Raw genomic sequence first — 11881 nt, 5'->3', positions numbered from 1 at the left:
TGCACAGCTGCCTCTTGTGTCACTGTGTTTTTCGGGCACAGTAATAAACACCAGTGTCCTCAGCCTGCAGATTTGTCATGTGCAGATACACCTGCATTTTACTGTTGTCTCTGGAGATGGTGAATCGTCCTTCAACGGTTTTAGAGTAATATTTGCTACCGCCGCTTGGAGCAGAAATATATGAGATCCACTCAAGCCCTTTCCCTTCAGCCTGTCTTATCCATGAAATATATGCATTATCAACTTCAATCCCAGAGAAAGTACAGGTCAGTTTATGTTCATTCCCAGGTTTGATGACGACTGACTCAGACTCAGTCAGTGTTTGACCTTTGCACACTGTTAAAATAGAAAAAAAAATTAATTTATGAGATGCTTGAGTTTTAGCAATAAAGTGAAAAATAGAGATGACGACATCAAAGAGATGAAAATTAATAAAATGTTTATGCACTGAAATGCTTAAAAATCAATCTTACTTACTTTCAATGGAGACTAGAAGGCTAATGAAACAACAAGTAATTCTGAGGACCATTTTTGCAGCAGTTTCTGTTAAAAATCTCAATGACAGAATACTGAAAAGGAGATAAATATGAAGAGTTTATAAGGCAGAATGTACATTTTAATTTGCATAGCCCATCCTCCAGCAGATTTTATATCAAAGGAAGGTCAGGACAAAAGAAAAAAAATCAACCCTAACTGGATTCATCTTGCACTTTGTAAAGGATATTTACCACTCAGTAATTCACTTGAAAGTTTTATCTTTTTTTATACACACAGAAACATATAATACTGACGTATTTACATCACTAAAACGTAAAATATGTATGTATAGACAGCACAAAAAAAACTTAAATTATGAACTATGCATATTAAAGTCGTGGCATTAATGTTTCGACTATTGCACTCAATTGTCTTAACAATTATGTTTTCAGTCGCATTTATTAAATGCAGTTTGCTAATTTAAGAAATATTAACATTTCGCTCTGTTCGTGCCTTCTGCTGCAAACTCGTTTCGGAGGATTAGCCTACTGTAGTTAAACAGGACTATACTTTAAAACCTTAAAAATACCTTCTAGATTTAAGAAATGGTTATGGGTAGGTTTAGGGGTAACGTTAGGAGTAGGATTAGTGACCTATATTTTAATGCTATATTGTTAATAAAGCTTCATTTCCCTACACATCTCAGTCCATTAATACGTTTTACGCAGTTTATAAATTGGTATGTTTAGGTTTGGGATTAGGGATTGTAGCGACAATGGCATCTGCTTTTCAAATTAAGGAATCATGTGACGCCAAAACACAGCGCCTTTGTCCTAACTGGTTAATAATTACCCTACAAGGACCAATTTGCCAGCGCCAGTTTGGCTGGGTCTCCCCCGACTTTACAGCCTCATGACATTCCACACACACATACACACACACACACACACAAACACCCTTTTGTGTATAACTGAGAATAAGATAAATATCTGTTATTTTTCTTTATAATGTGTGTACCTTCCTATATGCACGTGTGATAGAGGTTTGGTTTGCTAGAGTATAGTTTTGAATTCTAAATGTTCATTGAAGGGAATTCCTCAGTCGTGTCTTGTTGTAACCCTACCTCAGACCATAAAACTTTACGACCCAGGAAAGCAGGCATTCCAGCATGACACACACACACACACTCTGGACTTTGAAACAGATATTCCCCCACATAACAAGCCACTGAATGTTGATATGTATTCACACTGTAAAAAAAAAAATCGTAAAATAACGGTAAAAAGTCTGGCAGCAAAGTTGCCAACCACTTACCGTAAAATTAAAGTAAAATATCTTAATTCCAATAAAGTGCAAAAACTATAATTTTACAGAATTTTTCATTAAAAGTTTTAGAAAAAAATACTGTTATTTTACAGATTTTTCCTTGTTTGAATTAAGGTATTTTACCTTAATTTTACGGTAAGTGGTTGGCAACTTTGCTGCCAGACTTTTTACCGTTATTTTACGATTATTTTTTTACAGTGTAAAACTTTTATTTTATGGATTTTTCCAATATTATAATGACCAAACACCTTTAATAAAGTTATGGCACTAAAAGTTCTACTTAGAAACACTGTTATTTTACAGGTATTTCCTAAATTATTACAATTAAACACCTTTAATAAAGTGACGGCACTAAAAGTTCTACTGAGAAACACTGTTATTTTACAGGTATTTCCTAAATTATTACAATCAAACTCCTTTAATTAAATGACGGCACTAAAAGTTCTACTGAGAAACACTGTTATTTTACAGGTATTTCCTAAATTATTACAATTAAACACCTTTAATAAAGTGTCAGCACTAAAAGTTCTACTGAGAAACACTGTTATTTAACAGACCTTTCCTAAATTATAACGATCAAACACATTCAATAAATTGTCAAGACGTGCTCAAGAATGTAATAAAACAGTTTTATTTTAGAAGACAAAATAAGTCTGTAAAAAAACTGTATAAAACTGATTAAAATCATCTCAAACTTTAACTTGCAGCACTTGTGTTTACATATAATTTATTAGTATTTAAACAATGTAAACTTGTAATCTAAATAAAATGGAATTATTCAGACCCCTGGGGGTCACATAGTTCTGCATAGTTCTGATATTAAATATTATATGGTCTTTACATTCAGAATCCTTACTATACAAGTTTATTAATAAGTTAAATCAAAACAACAAAAGTGTACCAGAAGTGACAGATACAGCAAATAAACAGCAATCCAGCAAACGGCCAGTAATCAGCTTGGTGCATCTGGGAATAAGAAAAAAAGGACACACTATGATTCTCTCAAAATGATTTCAATTATTTTTGTTTCCTTTAAACAAGCTTAATAAATTTTTATTTAAATTGTCTGTTTGTCTTCTGATTTGTCTGGTATCTAAAACTTATGTCCGATTGAAAAATGTGCATCACCAAAAGAAGGAACACGTAGATTCACAACAATGGACATTCTTTTTCATTGCAAGGTAAACGTGTAAAAATGCCAATTTGTATTACAAAATAAAACCAACAATATTTTTATTAAATGGAGGTGTTTTCAGACTGCTGTGATATGGGTAATGAGGGTCTTTCTCTCATTCTTCAGGGAATTAAATATATGATATGTGTTTAAAAAAAAAAGAAGGTATATTCTCATTGTGTGAGATTATTAAAGTACTTGAGATAGTTCACCCAAAAATGAAAATTCTGTCATCATTTACTCACCATCATGTCTTTTCAAACCTGAAATGTCTCTCTTTTGTCAAGCATTAAAATTATATATTTTTGAAGAATGTTGGCAACCAAAAAATGCATAAAGGTTTGGAACAACATGAGGGTGAGTAAATTATTTGGGAGAATTTTCTTGTTTGCCTGACTGTGAACTATCCCTTCAGGTCATGTGTGCCAAACTCCTGGAGGCCAGTGTCCTGCAGAGTGTAGCTCCAAACTGTTTCTGGTTATCCTGAGGATCTTTATTAGCTGGTTCAGGTCAGTTTAATTAGGGTTTGAGCTAAAATCTGCATGACAGTGGGCAAATTCCAATCAAAAGTGAGCATCCCTTTGACCTGGGTTTTTTAATATATGCTTAGTAAGGGGCCGTTTACACGACTCAGTTTCCAACTAAAATCGTCTCGGTCTAAACTACTGAAATGTGAATCTGTGAAAACGGTAAAGGCATGCATATGCGTATTATGTGTTTGGTCTATAGGCATGCTCAAAAATTCCAAACTCAAATTATTCTGTTAAATTGAACTCTTCCACAATATCTAGTCTTAAAATGAACCACTGGGACTTGCCATCCTAGGTCACATTACCATAAATATAAAATAAAATTACTATAAGATAAAATTACTTCAGTTAAAGGGATAGTTCACTTTAAAATTAAATTTAAATTAATGGTAAATATATTTGGTAAAATACCAAAATTTAATTTCAAAGTGAACTATCCCTTTAATTTACCATCGCATGTACCCTTTGCTAACACATTTAGACTACTCTCCCTTATGCTGTCCGAAAGGTATATGATTTTCTTTCTTCAGATGAACACAAATTTTTGAAAAAATAAACTAGACTTTTAGAAAAATTATCCATCTCTTGTGTTCGTGAGTCGAATAATGCAAGTGAATAGACAACAAAATGCTTAAGGTCAAAAAAGTCCAAACACACATCCTGACAATAATCCAAGAGCATTGTAAAGCTCATATGATAACATTTACATTTACATTTATTCATTTAGCTGACGCTTTTATCCAAAGCGACTTACAATTGCTATATATGTCAGAGGTCGCACGCCTCTGGAGCAACTAGGGGTTAAGTGTCTTGCTCAGGGACACATTGGTGTCTCACAGTGGATTTGAACCCGGGTCTCTCACACCAAAGGCATGTGTCTTATCCATTGCGCCACCACCACCCCACGATAAGTGCATAAAACTTCCTGTGTGAACAACACAGCAGGCTATTTGTAGGCTGCATGTAGTCTCTGGAGCATGCACTTGCATTATATTGGCTTACAATAAATGGATCATTTTTCAAAAAATCTCTGTGGAAAGAAAGTCAGATATACATCTGGGATGGCACGAGGGAGAAAAAAAGAGAGAACTTTTTTTGTTTTATATACTGCAGTGGATACTTACTACTGAATGATGGGCTTGTTTCTCTGTTGGTGCTTGGTCTGCTCCGTAAACATTGTTCCAATGCTTGATCTAAAAAATATAACAAAAATATAAATAAAAAAAAAAAAATTTTTTAAAGTGTGTTAATTATTACATGTGTGTTAACAGACTATTGATCAGGGTGACATAGGACCATTTTTTTATGTGTTCCTTAAGTGTTATATAAATCTGGAGAACCCTTACTAACATTAACCAGAGTTTTGCTATACTAACCAAATGGTAATAAAGTACTGTAATCAATCCACCATAAAACCATGGTTTCTAAACTTTTACTATGATAAAAACCAAGGTTAATTTAACAAAGGACCCTGGGAACATGTCATTAAAAGAACAGCTCATCCAAAAAATAGAGTTCTCTCTTTATTTAGGCCTACTCCATGTTGTTCCAAAACTGTATGAATCTCTTTTGTAGAACCTTAATTAAGATATCTTGAGAAATGCCTTCATTGTTTTGTTTTCCCATACAATGGGTTCCAATGTTGTTTTATTCCCAACATTCTTGTGTTTCACATAAGTCATTCAGGTTTGAAAATACTTTCATTTTGAAAGAACAAATTTTTGGGTCAGCTAGGCCTGTGAACTCAAGAAGATAGATAAAATATTGTCTGGAGGGTTTGAACCAGTGTGCCTTTGAGCAGAGTTTACATGTTCTGCCTCTATTTCACGTGTATTTTAATATAACAATACTCACCGCATCTGAAGATCACGTGGCTGGATCATATTTATTCCCAAAATTCCTGGATCATGAGGGAAACACACACATACACAGCAATATTAGCTATTTGTATATTAGCATTTTACTAACAGAGACATTTGTGAAAGCTTGCAAAATTGTACTCACCAACTTCAAAACATATTATGATGACTGATCGGTAACGTTAGGCCTAACGTTATAACGTATCCCGCGATCAACAACTATTCAAAAGCCTAGTTTGCATATTCTTCTAGAGTCAAAGAGTGTGGTTCAAGTCCCTCTCCGTCTAAAGAGACAATGTTCTCAGTCATTGCAGTCAAAAACTATGCCGAGTTTTTTTTTTTTTTTTTTTTAACTAACGTTAAGTTAACGTTAGCTGACAATATTTACACATGCTAGCAACACATAACATTAGCCTAAACATGTAAGTATATCGATATAGCTCTAATCGCGTTTAGATTCTCAATTTAACACACTATATTTTGATGTAGCAGACTTGTTTTTATAAAATATAAAGTTATTTAACATTACCTTCCGCAGATTGCAATATGTCCGTTACACGTTGTTAAAATGCGTTGTCCATATTCCTTGTTTGTTCTTCATTTACATCCCGCAGCTCGCTCAAAATAGAAATGTAGCAGTCCGATGTAAAATAATCCATGTTTTAAACAATATTTGCCACAGAACCGACGTATAGTACTGAAGAAGATCCAGAGCAGCAGCACATGCACACACACACACACACACACACACACACACTCCAACAGACATATTCAAACTTGACCAGTAAAAGGCGCGCATAGTTGTCATTGGCCAGATTCCTGGATGACAGTCTGAACAACCAATCATGCTCAAAATAACTCGGAGAGACAGCCAATAGTGTGGTAACATTGCAATTACAGGAAAAGATGACATGTTTTAAAAGAAAGAATATGAAAAAATATACACGTGCTATTTATTTAGCTGTATTTGTAGGCTGGCTGTTATATTTATTCAATTGGTTAAATGGCGTTTTCATTGCAGTGTATGATTAAAAATTAAACTTAAAATAACTTATATAACAACATATATTTACCACTGCTCTGCTAAACAGCAATTTAACAGAGCAAACAGATTATTAAACAGAGCAAACTGCCTATGTATTCATATAAAATTCTGTATACCTACATGAAAAACTAATGGATTGGTATCTGGGTGACATTATTACATCCATGTGACCCATAATGACCCTTTTGCACTTTAACAAATGATTGACCTTTCCTTTAGAAACACTCTTATGCCTAATAATGTCTTGCTTTTCACCCTGTGTGGCACTGTTACCGTACACAACCTGTTGGTTTAGGGTTAATCCTCTGTCCAACACAACACTTTGCTAACATTGGCATAATTTGCAACATAAAGTTGCAACATATACCCCGGGTTTCACAGGCAAGGCTTAAGCCTGTAGTCCCAGACTAAAATGCACATTTCAGCTGTTTTACCTGAAAGCAACTTGCACTGACTTATCTTAAAATATGTCAGTGCCATTGTTTTGTCTCAAGATGGTGTGTCAGTGAGAAACATTGAGGAATACCACAATACCTATACTGTAGCAGTGAATTGTCAGGCTTTTCTATTTACAATGAAGTAAGCTAATACCTGCACAAAATATGAGCATTATAATATAACAATATAATATGTAATGATACAGTGGCTTCATAAATTAATTTAAAACATAAAAAAAAAAAATTGTAAAACCTCATGAATACAAACTTCCCAGGAGGACCTAAACGCACCATATGTTCCACCATGAACCCTGTTGGCCTGCTGTCTGACCAGCAAGGTCAATTTAACATGAATTGTGCAGTTTGCTTGTATCCAGAATTACAGAGTTTAAATGTAAAAATACACTTAAATCTAAAACTAATAACATTTACTTAAAAATGACAACACAAGGATATATGTTAAATTGTTAGTATGGATATAAACCTTTAATATAATGAGCTACATATTTAATTACACAATTTGATTGTAATTTTACACAACTTTGTATGTAATAAAAAAAAAAAAACAGAAAAACACTGTATAAGTAATACAGTAATTGTCCTGTGAAAAAAATAAGAATCACTGTAATTTGTAATTAATGATATAATCCTTAAATTAACAGTCAATTAATTAATTTACAGATATTGTTTGTAATTTTACAGAGTTTTGAATATAATTTTTAAAAAAACAGAAAAATTCTGTATAAATAATACAGTAATTGTCCTGTGAAAAAAATAAGAATCACTGTAATTTGTAATTAATGATATAATCCTTAAATTAACAGTCAATTAATTAATTTACAGATATTGTTTGTAATTTTACAGAGTTTTGAATATAATAAAAAAAAACTGAAAAATACTGTATAAATAATACAGTAATTGTCCTGTGAAAAAAATAAGAATCACTGTAATTTGTAATTAATGATATAATCCTTAAATTAACAGTCAATTAATTAATTTACAGATATTGTTTGTAATTTTACAGAGTTTTGAATATAATTTAAAAAAACAGAAAAATACTGTATAAATAATACAGTAATTGTCCTGTGAAAAAAATAAGAATCACTGTAATTTGTAATTAATGGGAGAATCCTTAAATTAACAGTCAATTAATTAATTTACAGATATTGTTTGTAATTTTACAGAGTTTTGAATATAATTTACAATAACAGAAAAATACTCTAAAAAAATACAAAAATTTAGAGTTATTCTCTGTAAAATTAGGATTTTTTTTTACAGTGTATGTTTCTCAAAGTGTCGTCCCTTGCCATAACGGAAACACTGACAACTTTATTGTGTGTTTAATCAAACTTTATTTGTGTGTAATTATGCATATAAGTGTGACGTTATGTTTCCCCAATCTTTACCTGTCATAATTGATATCTCTGTAATCCTCTCCATCTCACAGAGACGAATCTTGACTGCAAAGTACAATAATATGCATTTGTTCCAGGAAATATCATATTTCTAAGTATGAATCCTTTCCCTCATAAGACATATGGTAAAAGGGGGCGTGTTTTTCTTCACACAAAGAAGACTGTTTCCCGCTTCATATCAGGAGAGCTGATTCGCTCTGTCACAAAACAGGGCGTAAACAGATGTCTGTTAAAAGGACGAGACCCCCACTTCTCACTCTCTTCTCTCTTCGATCCCTGACCTCCTCCTCTCCTCCCTGGCAACGCTTCTCCAGGAACCTCTGGGAAGGCTTTGGGCCTTCTCCTCGGACCAACACATGTTCGAGTCGTAGCTGCCGTTCTTTGCAACTAAGTTCCTATCGCCTTTCCCCTCGACAAGGGAGATGAATCTGATTTTCCGGTAACTTTACATTCAGTGAGCCTTTTCGAACTTCGCGGCACCGGAAGACCCAGCAAAAACAGGACGCCACCCTCAGCATCAGCCTCACCCGAAAGGGCACAGAATCGCAAGTACATTGTCTGATAAAAGCTGTTTCCCGGTGTCTCGTGAACCTAGGTTTCTGTATGTAATAATTACTAGCTTTTCCCTTCTCTATATTTCTTTCTTGCTTTCTTTCTTTCATTTCATTTCATTCTGATCACTTATGTTCTTGTTTGTTTAAATGTTTGTTTGTTTATTGTTTGCATTTTTACGTACGTTTATATTTGTAGCTTATAATCTCTAGCGTGTGCCATTTTATTAATAAACCCATTTATACTTTTTAACTGTCTCTGTGTTTGAAAACCCACTTTTTATAAAGTCAATGAAACAAAAGATCTATAAAGCTACAGGCTCTATATTATAAAACTACTTTGAGTAAGTTAGTTTTAATTTATAAACCCAAAGGGGTTTTGTCTTCGTGGCCAGAAGATAAACTTTCTTGGAGTTTTGTAAACAGGAATACTTCTTCTTAACTGTAATGATCAGACAGTACAGAACGAGGCATTTCCTATAATTGATAAAGTAAATGCATATGCGATTTATGAATTATGAATATGAGTCATAAATATTAATATACCTAAAATTCCCTATATCCTTGAGCTAATTCGCATTAACCCAGAGGCATTTACGTTACAGTTTTATGGTGGAGAATGCGGGCAGTTTCAAACTTCATTTTTTGTGGGCAAATTCAGTTTCAGTTGAATGTGTATTATTGGTATTAATAATTGTAACGTTACACGCGCGTTTTGAATTGTGAGGTAAGTCGCTAAGGCGAACTCACCCAGCTGAAGGCAGGCACAAAGCCAGCTCAGCTCTGCTAAAACTGCAGTTCATGACATTACATCTGTCTCTGTAAAGACGAAGCAAAACTCTTTGCAGTTGATACATGTAACATGATTTAAACCGACTAAATGAAGACGAAGGATCTCTTTTAGGACGAAGACGTAAATCTGATAGTTTTTCAGTCGTAATAGGCCTTATGATCAGTGTTGGGAACGTTACTTTAAAAAAGTAATTAGTTATAGTTACTCACTACTTGTTCCAAAAAGTAACTGAGTTAGTAACTGAATTACTCTAAAATAAAAGTAACTCGTTACCAGGGAAAGTAACTATTTGCGTTACTGTAAAAAAAAAAAAAAAAGTTTCTATGTCAAAGAATTTGTATTTTTGAGCAGTTTTTACAAGTCAGTTGAAATGAGTAGAACAGACAGGTGTTCGTACATAACTTTCAATATTTATTGCACGTCAACAGACAGCAAGAGTTTTGTCCTGAACTTCAAGTATTATCTATGAAAGAAAAGTAAACAGTTACACCATATAAAGTGCATTTAACTCTAGCAAATTAAATCAATCTCTCTCAACCTGAGACAACTGGTCAAGTAAACAACCTGTACTTCAAAGTATTTTGTTCACAACAAAAGTAAACTTCCAAGAGTTTTGTTCACAACAAAGGTAAACTTTTAAACAACAAAAAAGTGTGTTTAGCTCTGTAGTCTTATTCTTAATTAAATAAATCAAACTCACAATATCAGACAACTGGTCTGGTAGACATTCTGTACTTCAATTATTTTCTTAAATAATAAGTAAACAGTTAAATAATATAAAGTGTGTTTGCACTGCAGTAACTGTAGCATATTAAATAAATCAAACTCTAACAACCTGAGATAAATAGTCTGGAAGACATAGGCTGCTGTATTTCTTTATCTTCATTAAAAAAGTAAACAGTTTAACAAGATGAAGTGCTTTTAAAAATTGAACTTTAGCTCTTAGATATTCATCTACCCATCCAAACACTCCTTCAAAAACACATCTATTCATGTGTCCGTTTTGTATCCAACTAACCCATGTAGCCTAACCATCCTACCCTTCAAACCACTGATTGTATCTAAGAAGCAGCAGCATTTCAAACCTCTTGTCTGTCAGCCTGTTTCTCTTTGGGGTGAAGACCAGCTTCCCCAGGCTAAATAGTCTCTCTACTGGGGCACTGGATGGAGTGGCTGCATTGTATTTGATTGAAATTTTCTTTATTAGTGGGAATCCGTTTAGAGTGCCCATCCCTTGTGCTCCTGATTTTAAATAGTCAGTGACTTGGCTTTCCACAGAAGCAGAGGTGTCCTCCTCATCCTCAAAGGAAAAGAATTCATCTATGGCTGAGTCGGTGCTGAGGCTGTGCGTTGGTGCGTTGGTACCTGTTGGCTGGTCTTCTTGGGCACTTTTCCGGCACTCCGCCAGCAGACTTGCCTTGGCGTTGTCCTTCCTTTCCTGTGTCCGCAGCCAACGTAGTTTAAATCTGGGCAGTGTCACCGCAGCCAAGACGGCAGTCTCACTTTCCAGCACCTCAGCAAATCTGTTTCTGATTGCCTGAAATGAGACAGACACACACACACACATTACATTTATGCATGTGGCAGACGCTTTTATCCAAAGCGACTTACATTGCATTTCAAGGTAAACATTTACATTCCTATCAGTTCTTGGTTTCCCTGGGAATCACACACACACACACACACACACACACACACACACACACACACACACAGATAGAGTACTGTTTGAGCTACAGGAACAAACAAACACACACACACACACACACACACACACACACACACACACACGCACACACACACACTCTCTCACTCTTTTACTTATATTTCATAATTAATACATATAAACATATATTCTATGTATTTGAAGAAATACTAGCTCTTACCTTGACAACAGCCTCTGGAAGGTCACCAAGGATTTGGAGGCCAGTCTTCAAGTCCAGGGTCTTGGAGATCAATGTCTCCAGTGTGGGTAGAAGGGTGCCATAGAAACAATTGTCTTCGCCCTGAAGAATGTCAAGGGCTACCGTTAGTGGCTTCATCACTGTGCAGTATTCCCTGAGGAACAGGTACTCCCGATCTGTGATGGCCTTCAACCCAAAATTGTAGGAAATGGTGTTCAGCTCGGCGATTGGGAATTCACAGACACGAGCAACGGCATCATGAAAGGAGTTCCATCTGGTCGTACATGGGACAAGGAGCTTCCTCTCAAGGACTTCATCCACAAGCTCTGCAGCCACTGTGGAACGGCTGGCCTTGTTCCACAAAGCTGTG

At 34.7% G+C, this 11881-nt stretch overlaps 1 long non-coding RNA gene across 1 annotated transcript; it reads right to left on the bottom strand.

Annotated features, from left to right (window-relative positions):
* Positions 1–2512: 2512 nt before the first annotated feature.
* LOC311289725 lies at positions 2513–6043 on the bottom strand. The gene is made up of 5 exons (XR_014627208.1): positions 5896–6043; positions 5512–5650; positions 5362–5407; positions 4632–4700; positions 2513–2769 (listed from the first exon to the last, which is right to left on the bottom strand). It is a non-coding gene; the product is annotated as an uncharacterized lncRNA (long non-coding RNA).
* Positions 6044–11881: the final 5838 nt, after the last annotated feature.

This window comes from Rutilus rutilus (assembly GCF_951802725.1).
Source record: "Rutilus rutilus genome assembly, chromosome: 1".
NCBI classification, from domain to species: Eukaryota; Metazoa; Chordata; class Actinopteri; order Cypriniformes; family Leuciscidae; genus Rutilus; species Rutilus rutilus.
Note: the sequence above shows the minus strand (reverse complement) of the source record. Positions and strands in the feature narration are given on the sequence as shown.